The sequence below is a fragment of the Balearica regulorum genome, chromosome 2 (genome assembly GCF_011004875.1).
Source record: "Balearica regulorum gibbericeps isolate bBalReg1 chromosome 2, bBalReg1.pri, whole genome shotgun sequence".
In the NCBI taxonomy this organism is placed as follows: domain Eukaryota; kingdom Metazoa; phylum Chordata; class Aves; order Gruiformes; family Gruidae; genus Balearica; species Balearica regulorum.
Genome location: NC_046185.1, coordinates 132,714,308 through 132,734,282, shown reverse-complemented (window position 1 = coordinate 132,734,282; position 19,975 = coordinate 132,714,308). Strand labels below are relative to the sequence as shown.

The window sequence follows — 19,975 nt, the reverse complement described above, 5'->3', positions numbered from 1 at the left end:
CCAACCAAACAAACAACAACAAAAAACCCACCAAAACCAACCAAACAAAAACAAACAAAAAAACCCACCCTGCTTTGACAACTGGTAAAGGAAGTGGAGAGCAGCCTGGCTTTTTTCTGTGTTTCTGCATTTAAAAAATATGATTGGCTTTCTAGGGAGCAGGCATCCTTCTTGCTCCTTTGCAGTGCTGCTGCCAACCAAAATACTGTATGCACATATTTGCAAAAACTGCTGCTGCTTTGTTTTACAGAAGTGTGTGTATGTATCATTTGTTCTTAAACGTTGTTTGCAGTAACTATAAAGGTATGATTTTTCATGAGCGGGTTTGTATGCCTGCAATGCTTTGCTGTTAATGTTACCATTGAAAGAGTTTTGTCAGCTCTTTATTTCTACAGGAAATTGTTGCTTATCTTGATGAAGGTTTTCCTTTCTTCTCAGAAAGAAACAGATCGAAATGTGCAGAGTTGCTGTAACAGTATATTTAGCCTCTGGGTGTTGCTCTTGGACAGTGCTGTTGCCAGAGAGTATTATGTAGAAGAATTATTGAAGTTGCATGTTGTCAGATGAAGAATGTAAAAATGCAGAATGTAATGGGCAAGAAGCAGCACCATGGGAGTTGGGGAGCTCTCAGGTACAATAATACAGTCCACAGTGGATAGAAGATGCCACCTTGGCAGATCCGCCTCTGATATTAGACTTGGTTTTCCATCTTTAAACCAATTTGTTATTTTATATGGAATAGCATGTAAGATGCTTCATCCTTTTTTCATTAAATGATAATGATTTTTTGATTTCTCTAATTTGTATGTAACCAATGATAGCAAAAGCTTTGTTAAAATATTTTTTTATGTAGAATTTTTTGTTAGTGTGATAAATATTTTCATTTCAGAAATCACAGAAGAATAATACCTTGGGTTTTTGTCAATGAAAACAAACAGTTTAGCAATGAAAATAAACAGTTTAGCTATTTCATGTGATTGCAGTCTTTCAGTGTTAATAAAAAAGCTAACTTTAATTTGTTAAACACTGAATAGAGGTTGGAAGACTAACCCAATGGTTTGTGTTGTGCTGCGTCATGTATATTAGAATAAATTTTTACCCAGTTTTCTTGCTGCAGAGTCCGTGCAACCTGAAGTGTACTTCTTAAATCCCCAAACTGCTAACCTTTGGTTTTCTGAAACCAGAAGTCTCTGTGTATGCTTGATTAAAAAAATTGCAGTCTCTTCGAAAAATCTCTTCACCAGCTGTAATATGATTTTTACATGTGGAACCTAGCACATGAGATGGATTATTAAAAAAAAAAAAAAGAAAAAGTGCAATAAAACTTTTGAAACCTTTTGGTACATGTGAGTGTCAGGGTATGAGACAGTCTTTCCATTTGAATTAGGTGTTGATTACAGTCTTAGTGTCACCAGTTCTGTTTGTTTCTATTTCAACCTTTTCTATGGTAATTTTGTAGCTGTGGCTTTCTTTTTGTCTCTTACTTGCTGGAGGCCTTAAGAGAATAGGTTGGTTCAGGGTCATTTTTCACAGCTATCCTGCCAAAGCTGAATACTAATCCATGGTAATGGACTGCCTGCTGTTTAGTTTGAGAGACGGTTTTTTTTTTTCAACTGCATCTCTGCTGGCTAGAATGTGGAGGATAGAGAAGGGAGCTTGAAATGATCCTGTAGGAACAGTCTGTCTCCTTACTCACTTGCTGCTACTTGTAAGAAACCCAAATGGAACTTGCTTCACTCTTCTTGGTACCAGCATTCTGCAGCTCTGAGCAGTGTCCTTGCACAGACCAGGTCTGTGGGGGACCTTCAGGGGCTGAGTACTGCTTCGCTGGGAAGTAAGTAGTGCAGTTGCTGTCATAGGCCTGAGACATTCATGTCTTCTTATGGCCTCGAAGGGTAAGCCAGGTCTTGGTGCCAACAACTTCCTTTCATGAGGACTGTTACCTTTGTTACTTGTTCAGATTTGTGTTCTCTCCACACTCCTCACCTTGGTGTCCTCCAGTCATGTGTCGATGTCAGCCTCAGCTTTTGCTGAGGACATCGTATGCAAGGCAGCTACAATAGCCTTCTAGGCTGTAGATCTGTTACCAAAGTCACCTAAGGGGAAGTGCTTTCTTCAGGCACCTGGAAACAACCACTTCCTCTGGCTCTACCTGACATCACCTACAGATCTGGGGTACGGCTGTTTTTCTTCGGGAAGAGGACTTCTTTCAGCAGATTGGGAGAACATCATCATTTATATAGTTTGGGTGGAGCTGTGGGAGCTATTCCTTTCTGAATGCTGCACCTCCTGTCACTTCTGGAGTTCTGCTGTTGTGTTCGCTGCCTCTTACTCTTCATGCCCACCGTAACATCCATAGTAACATTACTACATCTTTCCATATAGTTTGCTGCTCGCTCTATTAGTATTTAACACTTCTGCCTGTGTGGTTTAGAGAAGAGGTTTTTTTGTACTTCAAAATAGCTTTCTGCTAGTACAGAGTCCTCCTTAGTAGCACCCACTAATATTTTAACAATTCTTTTCCTGAGGGTGGCTGTGAGTTTGTACAACCTGCAGGTTAAATTATATTTCTTCATAGGCAACTGCCTCAAGGACTTATCCTAAATGGACAAAGAGTTATTTCATCTGCAGTCACTTCATTTCCCCAATTTACAAGGGAATTGGTATGAATTCATCCCGATTTCAAATCGGGAGTCTAGTAGCTTGCAGGTTTGTGGCATTCAAGACCATGGTGGATGTTTGAGAGCCAGATCTTCATTCATGCAACTTAAAACTGGTGAAAACTTTCCTCACATTTGTGGGTGTGCACTGACAGGCACTAAGGTTATGTGCCCCACCATGCTTCCCTTGCAGCTCCTGCAGCAGTTAGCTTGAAACATGCGTTTTTTCCAGCAGACACGCCGTGGGTAGATGGACTGAAAACAACTGTCAGATTGTCCTGTCCTTTAGGATTATGGGCAGATCTGCTGTTACAACATGGAATTCTGTTCTGTTAGTGCCAGCCTGCACTGTGGTGGGGGTGCGTGGGCTCTGATGGTGGAATTGGGTTTTGGCAGCTTCAGGGGCTTGCAGTACATCAAGATCACACTGTGTAGAAGCATCTTCATAAGTTAAAACCATTTGAATGGGAATGATTTTTTAAAATATATTTTGTTATCCCTTTTGTCTGTCATCTGTGTGTTACAGCTGCAAGGTATATTACCTGTAGGTGGGGAGAAACAAGATTTGCCCTGCTGTGTGAAGGCATGGTGTTGGTTTGTATTTGTTACCCCCCTGGGTTACCAGTAGCTAGTTAGTTGCCTGAGGCCTGTGGGTAGGACCCTCTTCCACTTGCTGTACAGCAGAGCTGGGAAAGCTTTCCAAAACTCCCTGATATGCGTTTCTTCACTTGTGAACTCCAGCTATTCAACTTTCCTGCAACCTTAATGATTGGTACTGTTGTCAAGCAGACTGGATCTGTTCTGTCTCATCTTGACAGTCCCAGTGTGGACTAGAATTTTTTTGTATCCTGAGTATGGTAGTATGAGTTTAATCTGTCAATTTAGCAATTCTCTGGCTTCTTTATGATCTCCTTTTTTCAACTATATAGTTGAGGAGCCATACCACCTGGTGTCAGTATACTGCATACTGGCAGATTCGACAGCTCTGGAGAGAGAGTCCTTGTTTGAAGTGGAGATGATGGTGGTTGTGAACCCTGGGGGCTTTGATATGCAAGATACTCCTCTAGATGTCTCAACAGCAGGTTTTGCCATTACCAGGTGTTGTGTCTTGGATTATTTGTTCTTCCAGATGTGGCCTAGGATGCCTGTGCTGTTACAGTGCATGTTAGGGCCTTGCAATTAGTACATGGTTGCAGGTAGTTAGTTCCAAGGGCTGAGGGAACATTTATAATGGCCTCTCCATCACTTACAGAGTCCTGCATGCATTGCTGCAGCTTCTAACTAACTTCTTGAGCTTATCTTCTGTTCCCTGTCCTCACTCTGGTAATAAGGTTTCTCTGTTGCTCTCAAAGACAGTCTGTTGTGGTGTTACTGGAACCTGAAAAATCTGTGAAATGCAAGTTCTTAATAGCGTTGCCTTATGTACCCTGTGGTCAGTTGTTATTGCCTGCTCTCCCATCTTGGGCTGCCAAGGCAGGAGTGGATACAGGCAATTCTTGAAGGAGAATATAAGAAATATGTACCCAGTTGACTGTCTTTCAGGAGTCTTGAGATTCAGTAGAAGGATCTTAAGTGGTAATTTGCACACTTACACTCTGTTTGCATGAACCATGGTAAATTGCAGGGTACCTGTGAGCTGTGCAAGTCCTACCAGCTGAAACACTGAACAAACACTCAAGAAGCCTTGTGCAGCATGAAAGTCATGTACAACATAAGTGTGTATAGCCAGCACAACTCAGAGGATTTCTTAGTGTACAAGTATCTCAGTTTACAGAATCAATTCGGTCTCCCTCAGGAGGCAAAGCAGGAGAATTCCTTTGGAGCAAATAGAGTGAAGATGCTTTGGTTCAGCTACTGTGATGAAAGCTGGATGAATACTTCAAAGTAAAAGCCTGCTGACCTTGGTATCAGGAGATGCAGGTGGCGGCTGCTGGAATTGGAAGTGGTTTTATTTGAACCCCTCTCCCCCCTTTTTTTTTTCCACCTCATAGGACTTTGTTTAAAGTTGAAGCCTGTTGCTGGGAAATGCAGATCTGATCCATAGCAACTTTTCTTCCTTCTCCTAATGTAAGATGTAAGACTGTCAAAATTACGATTCCTCAAAAGCAATGCCAACACCTTTTTGAAGGCTGGTTGTTGCCAGTGTTCATGTTGCGGGTGTGCAGTTGTCTGCCTGTAATTTTTATCCTCTGTCCTGGCCAGCAAGAGGAGGTGGAGCTGTTGTTCATTTGTTCTTTCAGCTGTCACCTTTCCCCTGTAAACTTGTTTTTCTTTTTTTTTAATCTAGTTGGAACCTTTTGTTTGTCTATTTTAACTTCTCCATTGGCCCAGTGATTGGCAACTGTGGCTACTTGTTTTTTCTGCACCTTTGTATAATTTTTTTGTGTGAAATGATAAATTTTTATACTTACATATTGAATTTAATAGCATCTGGATATGCTTCCAGTTATCATAGAATCACAGAATGGTTTGGATTGGAAGGCACCTTTAAAAGTCATCCAGTCCAAGCTCTCTGCCATGAGCAGGGACATCTTCAACTAGATCAGGTTGCTCAAAGTCCCATCCAACCTGACCTTGAACGTTTCTAGGGATGGCGTATCTACCACCTCTCTGGGTAAAAAATTTCTTCCTCATATCTAGTCTGAATCTACCCTTCTTTAGTTTAAGAGCATTATTCCTTCTCCTGTCACTACAGGCCCTACAAAAAGTTTGTCCCCATCTTTTTTTATATGCCCCCTTTAGGTATTGAAAGGCCCCAATAAAAGATCTTTCTGGAGCCTTCTCTTTTCCAGGCTGAACAGCCCCAACTCTCTCAGCCTGTCTTTACAGGAGAGGTGCTCCAGCCCTCTGATCATTTTTGTGGCCCTCCTCTGGACTCGCTCCAACAGCTCCATGTCTCTCCTGTACTGGGGCCCCCAGAGCTGGACGCAGTACTCCAGGTGGGGTCTCACCAGAGCAGAGTGGAGGGAGAGAATCACTTCCCTCGACCTGCTGGCCACAGTGCTGTTTATGCAGCCCAGGATACAGTTGGCTTTGTAGGCTGTGAGTGTGCATTGCTGGCTCATGCCCAGTTTTTCATCCACTAGTACCCCCAAGTCCTTCTCCACAGGGCTGCTCAACTCTCCCAACTGTTACCCATGCAAGATACTTCTTTTAGTAGTAAGTTCTGTCAGGGGAGTGGGGGAGAGGCAAGCCTCTGGTAGTTCTTGCATGCCATCTCCTTTCCAATGGTTTCACACAGAATATAGCGCAAGTTTTTTGACTAGAATGTTCTGTGAACCTCTCTTCGGGAGAGGACATGCACAGTCAATACCTTCCCAGACACTCTTCCTCCTCCTCTTAATACTGGAGAGTGTTGAAGAATTGAGGCTTGTTTGGGCAGGCTCTGCCATTTGTACCTGCTCACACAGTATACTGAAGAAGCAGGAGAAAATGTGTGTGTGACTTTCAGGTGCTGCTGGGGCCACAGTTTCCGACACATCACATGAAGAAACATAGATCTCACAGTTGTTGCTGTGGTTGGACAACAGTATGTTTACATTAATGGTCTTTTCTTAATACTCTTGAAATATTTTGTTAACCAGAGCTTGACTTTGTTGTATTACAGTGATATATCTGCACAGCTGTTAAATTCTTGGGATGTCTTTTGCTATCACAGCCTCATAGTTCAGTTGTTATGACTCAACAGCCTTTGCATTTCAGTACTTAATTCCTTACATTGTCTCTACAAACATCACTATTGTAGAGAACGAGAATGGTTTGGTGCTGGTGTTCTCTTGGAGATGCTTTACTTCATGGTGCCATTTGCAAGTAATGGGGCTGCTAATGTGCATAAACTGTGAGACAGATCATTTTGGTATGCTGGGGTGATTTGTCATGGAGCAGCCTTTTTTCCTCCAACTTAATAATAGGCTTCCAGCCTCACTGGGATGTGTGCTGCATGCTGTCCCACTATTTTACTAAGGAAGCAGCTAGTCTTTAAAGATAGAATCAAAATCCTCATTTATAGTCATCTGCTCCCACTGCTGGAGACAGAAATGGTGGGGGGAACTCAAGGAGATACCAATGACTTGGTTTTTGAACACCACTTTTTCCTTCCTGGGTGTTTCAGTGAAAGTCTCTCTAAAAAAAGACAGGTTTTGATGGGAAGCTTAAGAAATGTGCACTGAAACTTGTGCTAAGCAGTACGTCCGAGGAGTCCATGATAGCACCTATACCTACCATCTATATGCTATTTCAAAGCATGGGTAGCAGTATTATTTCCTGATGAGAAAACTCTACAAGAAGTTACTGCTTTAGTCTTTTGCAAGAACACAGTGGCAGGAAACAACCTGTTCCTGCTGTTAGACGGGCCAAAATGCTGAACTTGGTTTATTGAAAATGTAAAACATTTTCTAGTCAGAGCATACTGACAGACCGGCATGTTGTGTTAATGTTTTAATACTATGCCTCAGGGCATTTATAAAGTTAATCTTTTGACATTTTTATTTGCTTTTTGGCTTAGCATCATGATTCATTTTTATCTTTTAGAAGCTCCATTTATGACTGTCATTTAATTGATGGTAACTACAAATTATACTAGCTGCAAAGGAATACATAAAAGAAATACAAGTAGTGTAATTTGGAACATGATAATCTTAGTAGCCTGAGTCATGAATTTCATCATCTGCTGCGGTTAGTATCATTTTATGATTCATAAGTCTATTCGTTTCTTTTTTTAGTGTGTCATCAGATAAATAGCTCAACAGTAAGGTGGCAGAATTGTCTTGTCTCACCTTAGCCTTAGGAGAGAATGCAGGTTTGATGGTTTCTGCATACACGTAGTAAATCTGTCCCTCTGACCTCTTAAATCTGCGAAACAACTTCCTGTCCTTCACTGGAGCACTTGCTTATTAAGCCATTCAGATTATCAAATGACTGCTACCTCAACCTAAAATTTATACTTTGTTCAGATTGTTTTGAAATACATTTGTTCATTTGTTGAAGGTGACCTACTACCATAGATCAGCACACAGACACTTAGAGAGTGATCCTGGGCTGACTTGAGCAGGAAGCAATCAGTATTTGCTTAATGTTAAGTCAGTGCTACTACAAAAGTACTGTCAGGCCCTTGAATGGTTGACGTCTCTAATTTAATTAGACAAAATGTAATCATTTCATTACTCCCTATGAGTTCACTTCCAGTTTAAAATCCTCAAGTGGCATGATTTCTTCCCTTCTTTTTAGGTCCTGTGCCAGCAACAGTACCTGCCACCTACTAACTTCATTTTGAAGTTTGAAAAGCTCTACTGAAATGATCAGTCTTTAGATAGATAGGTAGGTAGATATACATTACTAAATCAGAACTTGAATTATTCGGGAGAATCAATTTGCTCTAGTAATGTTTGTTTTGGTTTTTTTTCAGGAGCCAGTGTGGTGAGGAGAAACAAGTTATGGATGTGTAAATATATGACCAACATCGTTGTACCATGATCATTCATTATAAAATCAGTACCCTCAGGTTTCGTTAAGCTTCTGAGCTTATGCTAAGGTAAACATCATATAAGCTTAAAGTGCTGGGATATTGGCTCTGGGCCTGGGCTTGACAAAGTAACAATATAATCCTAGCATGTCTCTAAAAGGTGGCACTTTTCACTGAAACAAACCTTATTTTTATAAAATGCTTGCAGGCTCCCCTTCTGCCACATGTCTGTCCAGTGTTCAGGACAGATGAAACTGTCCTGTACATGTATGCATTCCTGTATGCATTCTGATGTTTGTATTTAGATTCCTCTGGGACTGCTGCTTCCCAGCTTTCATTTCATTCACTCATGTTTTCTGAGGGGCTCTCTGAATAAGTGGTTGAGCTGTGCCATTAAGAAGAGCTATGTTAATTCTGGAATGATCCATAAATCATCAACCACTGTTTAATATCTCTGCTTTTTCAATTGTTTTGATAAATCTTAGTATAATAACTCACTTTCATTTGCATAAGTTGCTTTGCAAAATTAGGTCCCTTCTAAAGAATATGTGAAATGATGTCTTTTGACCAGGCACTGATTATCCTAATAACCTCAAAAGCAGGTTACACTAGCTTTAGCAAGTTAAATGCCAAGCAAAGTCAGAGTAAATCAGTTGGAGAAGACAGGATTTTTGGAGACTTAAAACATCTCCAGTGACCTCAGTGCTGCAATCTGTCTCTTTGGTAAAATAATGGGGATTCCTTGATACCCTTTTCCTTGGCTGAGTTACTCTTTCCAGACTTGGTCATCACACATCAAAGAGGAGTGATCACTCATAAGAGACAGTTCAGGGAGGAGCATGAGAAAGTTAAAGGTCTACAAACCAGGGTCTATGCACTAGAAAAAAAGACTTGAGTAAAGAAAGGGTGAGATTTTTATGTCTTCAGAGAGGTAAAAGCCTAGAACAAGAGATGAACAAAATGTAGTTATTACTACTTCTGCCCTTTGGGGATTAATGGGTTGTTTTTTACAGGAAAGGAAGTTAAGGTTAGACATTAGGAAAGAAGCACTCTAATTCAGCATAGTTAAGCACTGGAATGTATGCCTTAAGGAAGCTTGAAGCCTCCAGTATGGCAGTGAGATAAGGCAGCTGCCTGGCAGGACTGATATAGGTATGTATAACTACTATGGCGTAGAAGATGGGCTTGATAACTCTTTTACTCTTCTACTTGGCTCTGTCTTTTGTAATTTTTTTTTTAATTTATCACTTTGCCTTAAGCCATCACTATTAGGTACATTGGTTTCATCAAGAAAAAATGTGTGAACTTGGATTACCTTGAATTGGGTAGATGAAAAGGCAGAAACCTGGGTCAGAATCTCTCCTTTGCAGATGGTAGGGAAAGGAGACCTAGGTTAACTGCATGCAATTGAGATCTGTCTGCAGTTCCAGCCCTAAGATGCTTAAAAAGTGGCTGGCCTTTCTTTATGGGAAGCTGCACACATGACTTGCTCTGTACCAAAGGCAGCTTGACATTTGCAGAGACCTGCAGCACTTGAAGTAATAGGTTCTGCCTGCAAGGATGACTTCAGCAAAGGCTTTATCAATTGTAAAGTCTTGTTCAGTACATCTCTAAATCAGTTTTAAAGCATTTTAATTTATTTTATACAAAGGCCTTTTTGTCCTTAGCTAGTTACCACATGCATTGCTGCAAGCAGTAACTGTCTTTTGTGGCCGGAATGTTATGGGTATATGATTAGTAAGATACCGAGCCTTGTTTGGATACAAGGCTGAAAACACCCACGGATGTCTCATCCTGTCAGGAAACATTCTATTTAGAGTATACTGCCTATATGTGTAATCCGCCATGAGGGGAGAATTGCCAGATAACACACCGCCCGCTGGTAAATTGTCATCGGGCTGGGCAGGAAGCTGCATTTACATCAGTATTCATAGCGGACCCCCCCACCTCCTTAATAATCTGCTTCAAAGTGGGACTGACTTTGTCTCTTGAGAGAGGTTACCAAAATCCTATCCGCTGTTTTTATACCTCTTCTTGTTTTTACAAATGGTACCTGATGGTGAAAACAGGATCTTTCTATACAGGTTGTCATCTGCTGTTGATTCCCCATCTGCTGTGCTTGTTTGGCATATCTGCTGCAGAGGTAGTTACGATGATCTAGTCACAGCTGCCTTCAGGTGGAGGAATAAGCAGCAGAAAGAGGTGAACTTCTGAGAAATACACTTGCTTTTGTTCAGCTGTCCTTGGTAGGAGTAATATTAAAAAATAATAATACACAGAGTATGATGCAAGCAGACTTGTTTTTTAAAGGGAGCCATGTGCCAAGTGGTCCAGAAGAGATTCAATTTGTAGAATGTTTTAGACCATTAGCTCATACTGAATTTTTGCTATTAGCCTCTTTCTCAGGAAGCCTGAAAATCAAAGGTTGAGGGGGAATCCTGAACCAGGAGAAGGTAAAGAAACCCACCTTAATCTTTGCACTGATTAAATTGAGTAAATGGAAACCAAAGTGTCCTTTATCTCACAGTTTCCTTGTTGAGACGGTCTTGGCAGTGAGCGTTCTTCTGTTCACTGTATCCATGCAATCAGCATAGCATTTATCTTTGAAGAGTTTTCAGTCATCTGATGTGACCCTACAAATTGTTCTGAGTTTAGTTAGAGTATGTGCTGCTGCTCTAAGCCCACCACAGCCAGTGAGCTCAAGGTGTAGATTAATCCCTCCCATGTCGACCACTTCTCTGTTTCTGAATGTGCAGTATTTTCCTACTTCGTCAGAAAGATTTTACTTCAAGAAAGTGCTTAAGTCTGTGTCTAAATGCTTTGTTGAGTGGAGGTGGATTGGAACAGCTGTCTTTAGTGGTTTGATGAACTTGGACCAGTGTCACTTTCCCCTGCTGTGTACTCAAAGCTTTGCAACTCCTGTGTGACGAGGAGGTCTAATGCCTAGCTAGCTTCTGATCTGCTTTTAAAATCAATGTGTTGACCTACAACATATAAGTTTGGTTGAAGATAAAAGTGTTGGGAGTGTTTTGATTTCTGCACAGGAGTGGTATGCATGCTTTGTTGCTGACCTGGAATGGAGCAGCGTGGATGAAAGCACATGCGTTTTCTTTTAGGCTACAGCATTAACGTGTGGCTCCTGTACTAATTCCCAAAGTACATGTGCACTGGAAGGACTTTGTAATTTCCTGGAAAATATTTAAATCAATTTCTCCTGAACATATAAGAAAGATGTTGGTCTAGCATAGATACATCTAGGCAATATCTGGGCAACGTGTCATGTGAATTTTGTGGCTTTTTGTTACTCATCTAGTATTTCTTGGTGGGAACTAAAGCTGAAATGATATTCTTTTAAAAAAAGACTTCAAGAAATGTTACAAAGTGTAACTGGAATGGTGATGGAAAATTATATGCCATTAATGTAAAACAGAAGGAAAAGTATATGTTTGGAGTGAGAGGCAGGGGGCATCATGTTCAGGACTGAAAGACTCCTTCTCTAACGTTACTACTGATCTGTTACTGTGAGGTATGTGTTGAAATAAGGCAGCCTTCCACAGGCATGGAGAGGAATTCTGTGTTATTACACGGTATGAAAAAAGATCTTTTGAGATAAGTCAAACATTTGTCAGAGTTTGTTAGCCATGCCAGGGTTTCTGTCCAACAGAAGCGTGAAATGGTGCAGTGGGTAGAAGGGGAAGTGCTCGGGGTCTTCCCGTTGCCTCCTTCAGTTGTGTCCTTTTCCCTCTCCCCATCTGTGCTGTGTCTTTTTGAGGCTTGCCAGCGCCAGTAAGGAAGGTAACCAGTTAGCTGTTATTTCAGCAATGTAGTTCTGCATTGTGTCTTCTGGAAGTTCTTACCTGTCCTGCCATGCCTACAGATTCTTCCCTTTTGCCTTCCACTAAAGGAGTTGGAGACAAGGATGTCTTTTACTAAGCTAGTATTGATCTAGGATTATCTGTGACAAATCTGAGTTGTGCTAGAGGCAGGAACACCTATTGAAATACAGACCTTTTTTTTTTTTTTTTAAAGCAAGGTAATACTTGGGGGTTTTGGAGATTATTTTCTAAAGTTCACTGTTCAAATGATTAGTTGAAACTACTTTCAAACATTTAATAATCATCACTTTATGGGACTAAGGAAAGATCAGAAGAAAATATCTAGGAATGTTGACTTCTGAAATTATTATTAAAAGATTTGATGAAACACTGTCAGCTTTTAAAATATGGGGTTTAGTTCTCTTACAACTAAAAATGTGTAAAAAACTAAGTTTCCTGTTAAATAATTTTTGTATAGTCCATATTTTCCTTATAGTGTTCTCCAGCACTGGAGTGAAATCTCACCTCACAGTTTACACCTCATATGCCAGACAATCCTGAGAAAAAACCAAACAGTTAAAAAAAAATAAATCTCACCTTTAATCACTTAGAACGATGTAAAAAGTTGAAAGTTGCTGATGTTTTGACAGTAGGTTTGTTTTGGGTTTGGTTGGGGGTTTTTTGGTTATTTTGTTGTTTTGTTTTTAAACACGTTCCATGTTCTTTTCCTGAGCTGGTTTAAATGTGACCCCAAATGACCAAAGGGATATTCCAGACCACATGACGTCATGCTCAGCAAAAAACAGCTGTGGAGAAGAAGGAGGAAAGGGGATACGTTTGCAAGATGGCTTCTGTCTTGCCAAGCAACTGTTACTCCTGATGAAGTCCTGTTTTCCTGCACAGGGCTAAACCCCTGCCTGCTGCTAGGAAGTGGTGAATGAATTCCTTATTTGGCTTTGCATGTGTGCGCAGCTTTTGCTTTACCTGTGAAACTGCCTTCATCTCACCCCACAGGTTCACTCACTTTTACCCTTTGGATTCTTGAGAAAATTCTTTTGAATTCCAGAGTGAGGTGCCAAGTTTCATACTGCAATACCATGCTAAAATATCCAAATTAGTTTGTTCGGAATGAGTTTCCATTGTATTACTGACACCTTTTTAATTTCAAGGTTTGTCTTTTCCCATTAACAATGTTCTGTACTGGCATGGAAAATGATCATTTAGAGATCAGTGTCAGTGTTTTCTGCAGATTAGCTTTAGTTCATTAACACCACTTAAATTTGATGTGTGTCCCATGACCATCTATGGGTGCAAAAGGAGGTGGTGTTGGCCTGATGTATTTCGGATAAGTTTCAGTGTCCTCTCCAGATGAAGTTAATGAATCAGTTCACATCAGCCATGCAGTTTCTTCCATGCGAAGGAACATTCTGCCTCATGCAGGAGCAGGGTGGAAAAGGAGTTGTTCCACTTTCTTTAATTTAATGATTTATCTCCATCTCATTTCCAGTCTGCAATTTGTGCATCTTGTCTCGCTTAATCTTGTCTTCCTCTGCACTGAATCCCTTGCCCCCACTGCATGTCTTTGGGTGTGTCGTGGTTTAAGCTGGCAGGCAGCTAAAACAACCACACAGCTGTTCGCTCACTCCCCCATGCAGTGGGACAGGAGAGAGACTTGAAAAGAAAAAGGCAAAACTTGTGGGTTGAGATAAAGACAGTTTAATAGGACAGAAAAGGAAGACAATAATAATACTGATGACAAAAGAATATACAAAACAAAAGATGCACAGCACAATTGCTCACCACTCAGAACCGATGCTCAGCTAGTTCCTGAGCTGTGCTGCCTCCCAGCCAACTCCCCCACATTGAACATGACATTATATGGTATGGAATATCCCTTTGGCCAGTTTGGGTCAGCTGTCCTGGCTGTGTCCTCTCCTGCCTTCTTGGGCACCCCTTGCCTTCTGGTTGGCAGGCCAGTATGAGAAGCTGAAAAGTCCTTGACTGCTTGGCAACAACTAAAAACATCAGTGTGTTATCAGCATTATTGTCATCCGGAATCCAAAACACAGCACTATGCCAGCTGCTAGGAAGAAAATTAACTCCATCACTACCAAAACCAGGACAGAGTATCATATGCTAGCTAGTGGCACAGAAGCCTTCTCTGTTCATGTTCAGGTGTCTGCTCAAGCCTTACTTTCTTTAACAGGTCACTAAAGGATGCAGAACATTCTCGTTACAGCATGAGGCCTTTAGCTTGGCACCCTGATCCACGGTTCATCTGTACTGTTTGACAGAGATCAAACCACAGTTAGCGATTCAACTTCTCCAGATGCTGATGCCTTTAAATTTTTTTCTACAACTGTGTAAAATGCCTGTTGAAAACTGTATCTTTTTTGTAGTTGTTGATTTTCATGCAGAAGGAGGGGCTTGCATCCTCATACTTTCTCAAAGCATTGCTGTGTAAAATAAGTGCAACCTCCTGGGAGGTGATGATTGAAAAACACGTGTGTGTGCACGTGCATGTGCACTTCTTTTTTGTGCTCAGATTCATCTTGGTTACTCTTGTCCAGGAGCCAGTAAATGCTAGGGCAAAGCCTGTTTGCAACCAAGATCTTCATCTCCTAACTCTGCTGCTGACAAAGTTACAGAAAGGCACTCAAATGTATCTAATCTGAAAGCTGACATTTTCATTTTAAAATTCCCCAAGATGTGAACAGCTCAGGGCATGCCAAAGCAGACCTCACAACTGTCACAAGTGTGTGGGTAGACAGATATGATGTACACATGCTATGAAAAGAAAAAAGTAAAAAACAAAACAAGTTTGTGATAAATTGATTTAGCTTGATGTACTTACTCTCCCTGACTTAGGTACTGCTTGCTTGTTTGAATATTAGGCTAACAACAGACACTTAGAACCAGCGTATCACAGAATCACAGAGGGGATGAGGTTGGAAGGGGCATCTGGAGGTTGTCTAGTCCTACCTGCTGCCCAAAGCAGGATCAACTACAGCGAGTTTCTCAGAATCAGGCCCGATTGCATGTTGAATATCTCCAAGGATGGAGACTGCAAACCTCTCCAGATAGTCTGTTCCACCTGGTTTTGAAAAATCAGAGGACATGGTTTTCTTGTGTGAACTTCTGCAGCATATCAAAGCCCAGAGCCCAAGAGGAGCCTCAGGATGCTGCCTCAGCCCGGGCGGTCACTTGCCTATTGCACAGGTACGGCAAATCTCTGTGTAGTGGAATCCGTAACTGTACAAGGCCTCCCCTTGCCTGCTGGCTGGAGGAGGCTGTTCATTCTCAGTGTAATTCAGCATGTCACCTGTTTGCTTCAGGAGCAATGTTTGCTTTCATGCTGGTTCCTACCACCTGTGAGAGAAGTGGAGATGACTTTTTCAGGTTGGAACAAAGATTTCTAATAAACCAAGTCTCTCCAAAGGCGTATATCACTTAATTCTCTTTATTAATTTGTTTATGGAACCAGCATGACATGGTCCTGCTTTTGTGGGATTTTTCTTTGATTTTTGGATGTTTTGGCACAAAAGTTTGCAGAGTATCTTTTCTATTTCTTACAGTACACCCTCAGTGCAGTATTTTATCAGTTAAGGTGCTTATCAGCACCTTGTGCGTTTAAACAGCACTGCGTTTAAACAGCAGTGCTTTTTATATAGAGAGCAGAAATGTTTGTACTGATGTTTTCCTGAAAGAGCCTGTTTATGATTCATGTATCTGTATCTTCAGGCTAACATGCTGAAGGCTGCTGTAAACTCACTAATTGTCCTTCACTGTCAGGCATGCACAGCTAATCTTTGCAGAAAGGCACCAGCACTGCTGACCCCAGAGGTGACTTGTCAGTTTATTGCCACAGAACCTGCTGACATAGAAGCCAGATACTTTGCACCTTATAGAGCAGATGAAGGTTTCTGAAATATTTTGAGAAGCAGAATGCTTTTGCCTGAGGGACTGCTTTGAAGGCATCTCTCATTTCTGTACCGAACCAATGGAAACACGTTGACTTCCAGTTGAAACACTCAAGTCTTGGGTGACAAATCTTGAATCTAGAGCCCTGGTCTTAAAGGAAAGAGCAAAAAAACCCCAGTCATAACTGGTTGTGGAATGGGGATCCCATGGCATCCTAATGAAACTTATTCAAGAGTTGTGGAAACAGCAGGCACTTAATTTCTGGTTTTCAGCTCACAAGGAGTTGTATCTAGTTCTGTACCTGACTTGGTTATCTTTGGTAAAAGCTGAGATTGGATGGCAAAACATTCCTACCACTTCTGAAGTTCTAACTCTGAATCCAAGTATTGCCTTTGCTGTGCGCTGTGAGGCAGTGGAGCAGATACTTCCCACTTACATTTTCTGTAGTATGTTACTTACAGACATCAGTTGGTGTTCTCAGGTGAAGACCCCCAGCCTTTCCACTCTTCCAGCCTGCGCACATCCCCAGCACTTTCCTCTTTAGAAGGCGAGGAGCACATGCTAAGGAGGATCTGAAACCGAGATTAAGGTACTAAACTGTCATTTAGTATTTGAGGGATGTGGGCATGTTTGTGTATGGGTCTTGTGTAATCACTTCTGGATGGCAGTATTCTCTCCTGGCCAGTGCACTGTGAGACTTAGTGTAAAATAGAGGTTTTTGGAGAAGAATGTAGGAACTAGAAAATGTGTCTGGGAATTGTTTAGAAAGGTACGTCACTGTAAACTGAAAACAAGCAAATTGGGAGGAAAAATGAGAGATTAAGGCAAGTTAGAGAGTGTAAGCAAGTAGCAAAACAGAGGGCAGACCTGCTATTATTTTAAAGTTAAAATCTCATTGCCTATTTACTGAAAAGGAGCTGCTGTTTTCCTTGTAACTGGGAGACTGGTGTAGAGTCTGCACAGAGGAGTGGAAGACATCTGACAGCTGCTGCAAGGGAAATGTCATCCATCCAATGGCAAGGGGTTTTAGGATGTGCCTGGATGAATCTCTAGGGAGTGTAACTTGTTTCAGGACAAAGCCTGTGGTGACCTACGTGAAGGAACGCTTTTGCATTTCTAACTAGTACAGTGTACCGTGAGAATGCAATGGATGTGCTGTCCTAAGTGACGAGTGTAGAGTCAGCCACGATGAAAGGTATATCCAGACTGAAATGAGTGGGAATTTTTCTGAGAAATCTCTTCCCTGTAGCCAACAGTCCGAGCTGTTGGTCACATTGCTCACTGTGGTCTGTGCAAAGCGTCGGTCTATTCCCATGTGATGCTGCTGTCTTCCCTTCTGTAATTGATGCTTTCCATAAAGTACAGAACGAAGTGTCTTGTGTGCTGTATGACTAGTCCTCATTATTTCCTTCTATGTAGTACTTCTGCAGTTTAAATAGAGGCCGACACCCCTTCCACCATGGTGTGTGCCTCCTGCTGGAATAGAGTCACAAGGTCAGTATGTGATAGTGGTGGATTATTTCCTTCCAGTGAGGAATGAGGTGTCCTTGGAGGAAGGGCTGCTATGAATGGGATTTGTAACACTGGGAAGATGTTAGTATATATTTTTAAAAGGGTTTGTTTTTCTGACACCTGTATCAAAAGGAGCATGAAGAAAGTGTATTTAATGACATAACTTAATAATTTGAGTTGTTTTAAACAAAGTCAAGGAGATGCTTAAGTTCTTTGCAGATTTTTTTTTAGATATAACCCACCTATCACAGCTCTTCATGCAAACACAGCACCTGCTCTGCAGATTAAGTTAGACTTCATACTCTTCCTTTGAAGATGAAATTATGTTCTTAGCAATTTACCTAAGTCAGGCATCAAAGCAGTCCAAAACCTATCCAAGATGGGGTTACCAACTTGTCCTTCTTGTACTGAGAAATGCATGGACAGAACATAATCTTCCTTGTTTTCCCTCGTTTCCCAGGGGACCTTTCTGTTGTCATACTTCACTTTTTTTGGTCTGAAGCCTCACTCTATTCAGTGTGTGATGTGTTTCTACCAGCCTTAGTCAGTTCCGCAAATCACCAGTTACCTTCCTGCAATTTGGATTTTAGGGGTTTAATCTCACTGTCTGAAATGTCAACAGGGCCATGCATGCTAATATAATTACTGAGGTCTGACATGTAAAAACAAACAAAACCCCCCATAATAGTGCGATGGTGGTGCTCATGCTCTCCACTGCTGGGTGGTGAATAGCAGGAGCAGGATCTGGTTCATACAGGTTGAGAATCTTGCTTAAAGTGAACTATCACCAGTGTTTCTGTGATAAGTAGGGGGAGGGTGAAATGACCCAGGAGACTTGGTACTGGGCAAGGGTCCTTTCTGCATGTTTTTCCTGCCAGTTCAGTCCTACTATGTGCTGAGTCTGTGTTCAGGTATGGTTTTGCTGAGGTCTAAGTGTTCCCATTGTTCTCCAGCAGATAGGAATGGGACAGGCTTTATGTGCTCCCGTGCAATGTGAATTCTACCTAGGAGCTACTGCAAAGGGTGAAGTGTGCTCTCCTGTCGCTATTGCTGAGAGATAAAGTGAAGTGCTCTTTATTTTCTACGGAGTCTCAGGCTTTGTGACTAGTGTGTGAGGTGATGAACCAAAGCCTTGAGGTTCTCATTCTCTTCCACACGCCCATCAACAGTGCAGATGTTACTCATGGTGATCTTTTGCTGGGACTTATATCAGTACTGGTTGGAAGGCCAGCTTCAGAAGTGCTTTAGGTGTTGGTACTCAGACGTCTGTGCTGAAATTGCTTTGAAAGCAGGAAAGAAATGAGAGCTGATTCCTCTTAATGCAGCTGTCCTTGGAACGAAACCATCTGAATTTTTTTATAGATCTCTTGGCTAAGAGTGTGCTTGAAGTACCTGATGCTTATTAACCTTCCTACTGTGGAGGAGTAGATAGATATTTTGAGTCCAATATCTTACTATTATAGATTTTTTTTAAAATGTTTTTTGCTAATACGTGGGTCAGTCACTCACTGACAGACCAATCATCTCATGACACTTTAATTGTTGCTGTTTCATTATGAAAATAAAGAACTCTGTGCAAAGCTTCCTTCTATAAGGAAGGGCACATACACGTAATTATAGGATGCTTTTGGTGTTTAAAAAGAAAAGAAATTAAATGACTAATACATTTTGCTGGTGGAACTGACAGCTGAAACAAACCTGCTTCTCTCATCAGCTGTAAGCTTTTATCCCTGCCTTGTACTAATGAATAAATCATCTTATTACATAAAATTGCATTCTAATTGCTCCTGTGTCAGTCTATTTCAGGTCAGGCCTAAGCAGTAAGGTTCCCTTGATGCCTGGGTTTTCCCTTTCTGCTTGACTGCTGAGCAGTCACGTTTATGAGTGCCTGGGAAGGGACTTGGAGAAGAAAAAACAGGAGGAGTGACCTGGGAGAAGGCAGGAGACAAAGGGAGAGAAGGACAAGAGAGGATTTGAGGGGACAAGGAATGAATGTAGGAGACATGACAAAAACCTGAAGGAACTGTTGAATGGAAGAACCAAATGAAAAACACTTAGAAAAGCTAGTGGGATGGGAGTGGGAAGAGAGGGAAGATGAGTCAAGACTACAGCAAACCTTTTCGTGTTAGGCCTTGTGTGGAGCAGCTTGTGGGAGCTCATAGTGTTGGCTAAAGTGCTGTGGCCACGTTATGTGACAAGAAGTTTTCCTCAAGCTCTGACAAGTTGTTATTGTCTGAAGTTCTCCTTTTCTTCACTTAAAATGTTGCCTGGAAAACATTAATTAGTTATTTAATACTGTAGAGTGAAGGGATATATCCCCCCCTCCACTCCTCGTCATCAAGTCAAACGATCGATTCTCAGACAAGAGAAAATGGCAATTTAGGTAGGCTTTGTGTAATAGAGAAAGTTTTTCCAAATTAACTGTAACTAAATGGATTGGAATTCATCCTTCAAGTACCAACAGGCTGTGTCAACTCTCATATATTGATTTTGCTTAGGATGATTAGAAAGAGGACCAAAAGCAAGTAAGACTCCCTTGAACAAAAACAAGTGCATCTATATAGAAACCGTGCAACTTTAATTAATTTGGTTTAATAACTAATTTA

General features: G+C 41.3%; 1 long non-coding RNA gene across 1 annotated transcript in view; it reads left to right on the top strand.

Annotated features, from left to right (window-relative positions):
• Positions 1-8,965: 8,965 nt before the first annotated feature.
• Positions 8,966-19,975, top strand: part of LOC142600789 (uncharacterized) — a 71,321-nt gene continuing 60,311 nt past the window's right edge. Inside the window, exon 1 of the long non-coding RNA XR_012834350.1 lies at positions 8,966-9,273. This is a non-coding gene — a long non-coding RNA (uncharacterized LOC142600789). The remainder of the gene's footprint in view (positions 9,274-19,975) is intronic.